Source organism: Ceratosolen solmsi, unplaced genomic scaffold (assembly GCF_000503995.2).
Source record: "Ceratosolen solmsi marchali unplaced genomic scaffold, CerSol_1.0 scaffold10, whole genome shotgun sequence".
NCBI classification, from domain to species: Eukaryota; Metazoa; Arthropoda; class Insecta; order Hymenoptera; family Agaonidae; genus Ceratosolen; species Ceratosolen solmsi.
In genome coordinates this window covers 25,670,033-25,680,906 of record NW_011948412.1, presented here as the reverse complement: position 1 = coordinate 25,680,906, position 10,874 = coordinate 25,670,033, and positions in this window count along the sequence as shown.

Genomic DNA, 10,874 nt, shown 5'->3' with positions numbered 1-10,874 from the left:
GATTATAATATGAACTAGATGTTTAATTTTAGAATTTCAATGTGACCATAATTTAAATTATTTAACAATTCAAAGCTTTTCAATTACATTATTAAGGAAAATAGTACAATAGAAAAATATAGTAAAAAATATAGTAAAATATAAAATAGTAAAGTACTAAGAGTTAATAAGTTTAACGAACAGCGTTTGTATAAAATAAATTGGTTCTGTACAAGATAAAAATTAATTTTTTATTTTATCATCATACTTATTAGAAAAGTAAGCCAAATAAAAACAATTATTTAGTCTAGCTATTTTTAGCTGGAAATAAATATTTAAATGTCTGATTTTAATGAAGTGATAACTGCATTATTATCTAATTTAAATATTACATAGAAAAAAGCCGAATATAATTTAAAGAGGGTTAAGGAAACCAGATCTAATAAGTGCTTCTAAAATATATTAAAACCCAAGAGCTTTATATGTTTATAATAGTTAAAAGCAGAATATATTACAATAAATTAATTCGTTTAAGATTTAAAATATATTTTTTCTTTATTAATATGTAAATTATACTTTATTTTACAAAATTTTACATTAAAAATCACTAATTTTGTCATAAAATAGTATATTTGATTTTTAGAAACCATTATTTTGTGCAAAATAACTTTTTGTTAATTCATCGTTTTTATTAATTGTTTTTATTATTGTCTATTAATACATTATTACTTTCATATACTATTAATATTTTAGCTTTATTAATAACGATTGTTTGTTAAATTTAATTGTTATTTAATACAATAATATTTATTTAACCATTTAATATAATTATGTAGCTTATAAAAACAGTCTTTAAAAATGTCTCTTTTCTTAGTTATATCTCGAGTTTCTAGTTAGAATTTTGTCATTTATTTTTGATATATTACATTTACTTTTTATACAAAGAATATGTAGTATATGGATATATCTATTTTATTTGAATAAAATCGATTATTTGGTTAGTTTTATGGAATACTGTTTTAATAAAAATACAGCTTTCATTTAATTCGTGTACACTTAAAACGTTAAATGCATTAACAAAGTAATAAATAATATTTGATTCATTTACTTGAAGGATAATATCCATACTAAATGTAATTACTATACTTTTGATTTTTTAACAAAATTATATTTATAAAGAGAGCGATTTTATCTAAACTATGAACATTAAATATGGCAAGTTCATATTAAGAATTCAACTTATTTTATTTCTAATAAAATATATCATATATATATATATATATATATATATATATATATATATATATATAGATAGATAGATAGATAATTCTCGGAAAGCAAGTTACAGTATCGTTTCGACAAATTCTTTATTTGATGTAATAATCAATAATAATTGAAAAAACTCATACGCATAATTTTTTTTCTATTAAAGAAATTGAATTTTTATAGGTCCACACCGCTTAATACGAAACAATATGGATAGGATAGTCAAACACTCATGGCATAAAATTAATTCAATCTATGATTAATAAAAAATGAGACTTAATTTCACGCCTGCAATAACGTTGCACTTTCAATTTATTATTTATTTCAATATTAGTTGAAAATTCTCTTTGTCCATAAAAAAACTACAAAAAAATGTGAGCAATAATCGGTGGCAACATACTCAAAAGCTCAGCTTGCGGATTGCATGCGTTCAGACATATATGAACGCCGTGCGCAGAGTATAAAAAAAGGGTTGAAGTTCATTGGGTCCCTTGTATAAACTTTTCCTGAAAGCGACCACTGGATCGATTTTTGCTATCTGCCTATCTTCCTTTTGTACACTCACACGCGACTCTATTTGGTTTTGTCGCCTGCGCTCTATGTTTCGAGTTTCTTCCCTTGCATCCCTTCTAGGCATTTATTTGTGAATTCTCAACTGATTTTTTTAACGACGGAACAATTTATTAATAACCTACGATGTATGTGGAAGCACGGATTTATTCATAGATTGGTGATTGTTATCAGGATATGTTAAACATTAATAATTGATTTAAGAAGCGCACATAAAAAATGTCCTTTACAATTAACTCATCTCTGTGCTTGCCAAGAGGTGTTTACGTAAGCGTCAGATGTTATCGGGATGCTAAAATTTGCCAAAATAATGCATCGAAATATGCATTATTTGATTGTTTTCTCAAATATTTTGATGCATTTTCGCATGATTTCTCTCAAATAATTTTCCTTTCACATTCTAGATATAATCCCATATTTAAATTTTATTTCATTTTAATATAAAGGAATAAAAATTGCATAACATTACTTATATATATATATATATTTATATGTATACATAATGCCATAGTTTCTCCAAGTAGTTTACTTGATCTAAGCATTTCAAGAAATAACGATTCCAAAATTTAAGAGTTTTCTTCTAAAGCTTATAAACATGTTCGAATCTGTACCCAAAAAATCTTAAATATTCAACTTAAATAGGCGTATATAAATTTTAATACAATTATATGCATTTCCCACGCAATATTAACATTATAAGACTTATTGAAAAGATTAGCTAAAGTCAGATGTACAAGAAATATCTAAATATTTATAAATTATAAATTAAACCGTATAAATTTAACTGTGTTTACAAATTTGATAAGAATTTAAAGATAACAATAAAGTCTGAATTATTTAATAATTAATAAAAAATACATATATAAATATAATATATTGTTTCCAGAGTAGACGTTTAAATAAATCGTTTAAATAAGTAATTAAGAAATTTGAGGATGTTTCTGAATTTCTATAAACTTTTAATACTCATATACATGTAAACTGTAACTATAATGTTTTACATAAAAAATAATTTAAAAATAAAATTAATAAGATATTTTACATTTTCATTTATTTATATATAAAACAGCTTTTAATTACGTATTATAATGCGAAATTATAGAAAGCTTGTCATTTTCAAAATGTAATCTTAGACCCCGAGTTCAATATGTCAAATTTACAAGTCAAGTATCTTAAATTACACTTTTATAGTTTTAGTTTTATATCAAATAAAGCTTAGCAATTTACAGAGTTTTATCGGAATTATAAATTGAAGATAATTAAAAGGTTTTTATATCGTTTTATATTGAGATAAGCTACTAATACTTTATGCTTGTATTAAATTATCGATAATTCAAAATGATGGACTTATTAACAAATTATCCAATAACGTAATTTGACTAAATATTATACTTTATGAGCTTTCGGTAACTTTAAATTAATCTAATCCAATATAAACTCTTATCATGAACAATCATTGGAGTTATTATCATAATACTGAAACTTCATCACATTACCAGAATAAAAAATTATTTCAGACATTTTATATTTAACATTATAAAGTGTAATTTTTATATATACATATATACCATAATCGCAACTTTCAAAAATAGAGATACAAATAAATAGAACATTATTAAGATTTACGTCATAGTAAATTCAATTAAAGTATGACAATTTTTAATTTCATATCAGTACAAAGATAAATTCTAAGATTATTAAATAATAAGAATCAATTTTTGGAAATGTTTTACTCTAAATGGTATAAAAGATATGGATTTATCGACTAAATTGATACTCAATACTAAAACGATGTTTGGTTAAAGTTTGTTACGTTCTATTGATTGAGAAAGCTTTTGACATGAACGAAAATTCACATTACTCAAATACATTATCAGTATATTTTACTCAATTGAGAAAAATGTTTATCATTCATTCGTATCGAACGGTAGTAATTTACTTGGATCAAGTGAGATTTTAACGCGACCAACAATCTTGTTAACCATGCTTTATAATAAAAACTATTTCTTGGTATTTCACAGCTAACATCCGCGTTATTCGATTTTGACTAATAACATGTTTAATCTTGTTCCGTAATGAATTTTCTGCGAATTATACTCCGATAGATGGCGATGCTTCGATTCACCGCAATCTCCAATCATTTCGAATGCTACAACTTGTCATTTTTTAGCTTTTCGACTTACAGAACGTCTTTATTACTGGCCTTGCATTATTTTCTTTGCGTGTGTTTATTAGATATCTGTAATTTCTAGTCGCATCGCTTCTCCGTTTCCCTTATTCTTTGAACTGCATCATTCCAAATCTCCGAACGAGACGTAGAGCATCTCAAGCCGGGCTCATCCCGATGATACCGATCGATTCTGCCAGCTGCCGAGTGCTTTACTACCCTCAGCCACCCTCCAACTCAACAGCCTCAATCATCCCTCAAACATCTCTTCAGCAGCTTCTCCCTATTCTTGTTTCTTTGTATTCTTTTTTTTTCTTACACTTTGCTTGGTCTTCGTATTTTAACTTGCCTTTTTTCACACCTAATTTTCTTTGTAGAGAAAATTTTGCTCCCACTCCATTCTTTTCAACGCAAGGAAAAATTAATTATAAGATTGCTATTGTTAATTTTCTTTTAATTGACATCTATTTCATTAATAAATTTTGTTTTATTTGTATTTTTAATTAATATTAGTCTTTTCAATCTCAATTGTGCCATTAAACTTTACTAATATCTTGTTTTCGAACCTTCAAATTTGTTTTTACATTATTTAATTGGAAATATTTGAAATTGTTCATCAAATTTTTAATTTTACAATGTCTAACCAAGATATACTTTAAAAAATTTTTTCATAAATAGAGTAGCATACATTAAGACAAACGATAAATTACTGTAATTTTATGTAAAAGTGATCGAATTGTGACTAGGAGAAATAAAATAAATAAATATGCAGAAATAAAATATAAAGTATCAAGCAGTTTGTATCTACATTCAAGTCTTTTCATAGCATAGAAATAACTTCATTGACTTATTAATTAATATTACTTCTTTCATATGCAAAAAAAAATTAAAACTGCCTGTAGCTTAAACTTTGAACAATGCCAAGTAGATAGTATTTTCAATTCAGATCAAGTTTTATAAAATTAATTAAACAATGTATGTTATTTATAAATCACAAAAAGATTAATTCTTCGTTAAATGAATTAATTATAACATTTTCAATCGATACATCTTTTAATGCTATTTTTCGCTAAATATATTTATAATTATATTTATATTTATATCTCAAAACATAATATTGTATTATAATTGCGATGTTTTGTATCTATTTATTTGGACAACCGCATTGATTACTAATTTTCATGCCTAATGAAGAATTATTCATCTAATTTAAAAGGCACGCCAGTCATTTCTTTACATGAGTAAAAAAATCGATACCTTTGCATCGACAAGGTTAAAAAATGCTTTTAAAATGAAGTGAGACAAAAATCTTTTGCTCGTTAATTCGAAGAAAACTAAATCGTAATGAGATACCGTATATAATCCTAAGTTGCAAAAGCTGCTCTATTTTTCATATCTTTTTGTATATCGCATTGAAAAATTCTTCGTCATTATGAGTAGCATTAATATTAAGTTGATATTTATACACAAACTTAATAAAGCCTCATTGATCATTTTATAATTCAATCATTTAATTCGGTAAATATGAATTAAAATGAAAGATAATTTATATACGATATTGAGATGAAATGAAATTCTAAATAGAAGAATAAGAAATTTATATTTACATGTTGTAAGACGATGTTTTTATGGTATTGAATAATTTGTTTGAATTTAATTCTTAAATACTGTATTGCAATCAATATTTGATTTATAAGTAAGAAATATATTTATTTGTAATATGCATTGCCATATCATTTAGCATAGCAATAAATTATATAGAAATTGTATCCAACGAAAGGCAACAAGCTCATTTATGTCATACAGTAATATATTTAATGAAGTATTGTCTTTTTTATTGACTGTTTTCTCAGTGGATATATGATAGAAACAAAATTTCTTAACTATTCTATAACACATATGAACGAATACTGACTAGAAAATACAAATATAATAATAGCTGCTAATTAATCTAAAGTTTACTTGAATAATTTTATGTTTGTATATAGTTTGTGAAGGAAATGCTGACGGCAGGAGTTCAAAACTTGTAGTTACAAAGGACAAAAGCAGTAGCGGAATGAAGTATCGAATTATATGAAGTACAGAATAATTATACTCTGGTAACTGTACCTGTACTTTATTTTGCTCACTGCATGTAACCTTGATAACAGTGTTCATCAACTTTTGAATTAAAAGTACATTGGTTGGAATCGCTTATGAAATCGAATTCTCGCGTACATGTATTTATTAATATTTGTAATTAATCAGTTTAACTCGGAATTAATCTTTCAGTTGAATATGATCGATCGTATTTCCGCTATTCCAGAATAAAAATACGCTAGCATTCTAACATCACTCTATGCATTCCTATCGGCTATTGCTACGCCAATTAAACGTTGCCTAATTAAACTGCCTAAATTCATCGTACAAAATAGTAGACAAATTTATTGTATTTGTTTTTTAGTTTACTTTTACTTCGCAAGTGTGTTATTATGCTTGTCATTTCCTTTGTATATTTACCTGTACGCTTATTTTATATGAAATAATTATTCATATAAAGCGGCAATGTAAAAAAATTAAAAAATATATAATGTAATTCATATAATTATCTCAAAATAATTGCTCATATTAGAATATTAGACATATTTTTAATTCCAGCAATAATATAGTTCAAGAATATTTACCAAATATATAAATTTATTTTATATTTTATTCTCATAGCTCAACATTCTGTTTTAGATTTGAATAAATTTTATATAAGTGTTTATTGTGTACGGATGAAAATGTAGTTTTCATAACAACTTTTCATATACTCCGTGTATTGAAAATACTCATTAAATATAATTATTTTTCTTTTTTATGACACAAAAAATCTACTTGAAATGCAGCATATTTTTTAGATATTATCAAGTAATGTCGTTAATAGATGTTATTATCTGGTCAATTCTAAAGAAAGCATTTCGATGAAGCAGTTTTTATAACAATGATATACATTTATAATAAAGAATTATAAATATTTCTTTGCAATAACCATTTTTAAATCCATGGCCTGTTATTCTTATAAAAAGAAACATTTTAATTGATTAATTTATTCAAAACTTTAACTACAAATATGCTTTTCAACCACTAGAAAACTAGTTTTTTTCACTTTCTTTTAACTGATGAGTATTTTGAATAGATTATTAGAAACTGTAAGAAATAAAAATTTTAACATTAATTTGTTTTATATAAAAATAGAAAAAAGATTTTTTGAAATATATTAGTATTATCATTTACTTACGCTTGGATAAGCGTTGCTATTAGATTTTATACGATATACGATCATAATTTACACAACCTATTTCAAAATTTTCACTTGACTACTTCATGATATACATAAACAAAACTTGTTAAGTATAAGACAAACTTTATTGACCAAGTTTAATAAATATTAACATTTGTGCAGTACTGTATTATAAAAGATTCTTTATGCATATGAACTCATTATAAAAATGTTTTGTAATTGAAAAACAAATCCGCGAGCATGTAGATCTGCTACTCAGTGTAAACTCATTTAATATCTTTAATTAATTTTATTAAAGCAGATAGTTTAAAAAAAAAACAAAATAATACTTAAAAGGAGAGAATGGTGAAACAAAATGATATAAATATATAAGGCATTATTAAATAATTAGAAATATTTCTCCCTTAGCACAAATATTAATAATAGACTTATTATTAATGCACGTACTAGTTGTTATATAATACTAAACATTTCAATTTAAATATTCTATCAGTAAATTGATAATCTCAATCTATCAATATAAACATCGGTTTTCATTCTTTTATCCTCAAAAGAGACCTTCATACAACTAGAAATATAGGTAAAGAAAAGTACAAATAAATAATATCAATCTACTTCTTTTTTAACTAAACCTACGGTATAACATCTATTTTCCATTATTTAACAAATCTCTTCGACACTAATTACTCTTAAACCACATATATACAAACGTATGAACAATTAATAAAATTCATTATCGGAGTAGCATTTTTTAAACTAATGAAATAAAATTACAGAATATTTAAAAGTTATAAGTATATTATATGTATATACGTATAAGTATAAACTTATAAATACTAATATAGTTTCAATAAACATAAATTACTAAAGTTGTTCTCAATACATAAAAATTAGACTATTTTTTATGTGATTTGAACAATCTATATGAAATAATGTAAAATACGGCTACAGTTTTGATTAAATTTTTATTAGAAAATTTTAGACATTTACTTAAGGGTGGAACCAACATTTATATCAAATCAATGGTAAATACAATATTTATTATTTATTGACTTCAATTTACTTTAAAATTATATTACATAATTTCTATTTAAAATTGTAAAAAATATTAAATTATTTAAAAATTAAATCACTAATGGTATAACGAGATATCAATTTTGTAATGTTAAAATATTTAGCTCGCCCACTTTGAATATATAATAAAAATATATCTTTTGCTAAAAAAAAATTTAAAAAAAAATTTAAAAAAAAAATTACTTTAGTATTTATAGTATGCAAAAAAGTTAGTGAGCTCTATACTACATTAATATATTTGTATTATTTACATCGTCATTTAAGTGTAGCAAAATAGATCTAATAGTACATCAAAACATATATAACAACTACTAGCGTTCGTCGCTCCTCAAAATAATCATACTTGTAAACCGTATTAATTGATAATAAATCATGTTACGAAATAAATTTATTAGAATTTATCTTATATAGTGGACCATTGGCTACCTCAACAGTTAACACGTACTAGCTTAACAGCGATCGACGATTACGGAACTTGGGCATATATGATTGCAGTAAACGCTTGCATGAGTAATTACTCGCGTTATTTCACCGGAAACTCTTCCTAACCCTAAACCGGTGACTCTTACGTGACATGTCACTCGGAAATAATTGGGGTAAGTTTAGGAGTATAACGAGGCGATGCAAGGGGAAGAGCTCAACAGATCTACACCATATTCAATCACATGCATAAGTTCCTGCCTTATTGTACCTATATATGACGATCAATGCTTTTAATTTACTTTTTAAAATGTTGTTTAAAAATTCGAATAAATTCAAATTCAATATTTCATATCACTGAATTTAAATTAAATAAATTTAATGTTAAATATTCCCAGAATATTTTATTTTTTAATGAATATTTAATATCATTAAGATGTCAAATACAATATGGATTATTTAAAAATTCTTTATAAATTTCTTTTAGAATATAATAAGGAGATAGCAAAATTTTTATTTAAAATTTAAGAACCAAAAGCTAATTCCAGAAACTGAAATTTAATTTATAAAAATATTTGTTCAATGCTTTAAAAATTACAAGCGATAAAACTTTTATGCAATTCGCATATTACGTAAGCTGATGCAATGACTTTGTATTTTAAATTAATTTGACTTTCCTCATAAATATCATTTTGCAGTATGCAATACAAATATAATTTAAATTATATTTTAAATCAAATTTCTATGTAAAAATATTTAAATTAAATAATTATATTTTTATAAAGTAAATTTTTTATTAATAACATATTCTATATAATTATATATAATTTAACATTAAATATGATACATAAAGTTGACTTCTTTTTTACATTAACACTATGAATACTTATAAAAATTCATTTTCAATCATTTTTTTTGCAAATAACTTTTTATAATTAAAACTTTTAAATATTTTGAATTGTCATATTACAAGTGAAATTAACTTAGTAAATAAATTATTATATAAACTTCAAATTCCAGCAGAAATATAAGCCAAATTTTATTTATTTAATAATGAATGAGATTATATTATAAACCTAATATTATATTTAGAAAATAATGTTTGAGTGGTATAATTTAATATTCATAATTTATACGTAATGTATTTTCTATTTAATAACGTGCAAACTTCTAGTAAGTAAACCTTTGAAATAAAAATAGATTTAATCCTAAAAGTAAATTTATATAATGAAAGAAATAATTGGTTCTAATAATGCTTATTTTATGAACAAGGGCTCTACACCATATTCATTATCAATTGAAATTTGATTTTGATTGAAATTGAAACAAATTTTGTTGACAGTATATGAAGGTGTATTCTTTCCCATTTTTTCTATGGAACTTAAAGCATTGATTCTTTAATATTAATATATTTTACTTTACTATATTTTACTATTAATATTAGCATATTTTACCTTACACAAAAATAAGTCAGATCCCTAGTATATTTAAAAGTAGCTTTTTTTAAGCTTAAGAAATTTTATTAAATTAAAATTTTTCGTCCATGCCCTATTATATCATCAATCTAAATTCTACTATTTATATTTATATATAATTAACTGAATTTTAGTTTGATTGTGTGGCTATTGTAATATAGACAGTCATAATTCTTACATAAACCTTATGTTAAACTGTCAATCTTCAACATGAATATATTACCATTCTATTGAAATATCTAAGAAATATTAAATGTCGAATACTTACATTTTTTTAGACGATTTTCTGTAAGCAACATTTTTGTCAAATCGATAAATATAGGATAGTGCAATTACAAATTAACAGAGTCGAATCTCGTAATTTTTGTGGAACCTGTCATATTTTATACTAGAATTGACATCAAATTCTTCATAGATTATAAAAACTATGTAATACTTGTCAATAGAGAAAATTAACTTTTTATTTAACTTTTTAGTTATTTAAGAAACGTATTAAAGAAATTCAATTTTCTATAAAGTCAAATGTATAATCGACAAATATTATTAACTAAAATTATTTTGTATTTTTAATTTTTTAAATATTAATATCTGTTGTAATAAATAATCATAAATAAATAATTAATTTTCCTTAGAATTTTTGAGAGTTATATATGTATTTAAC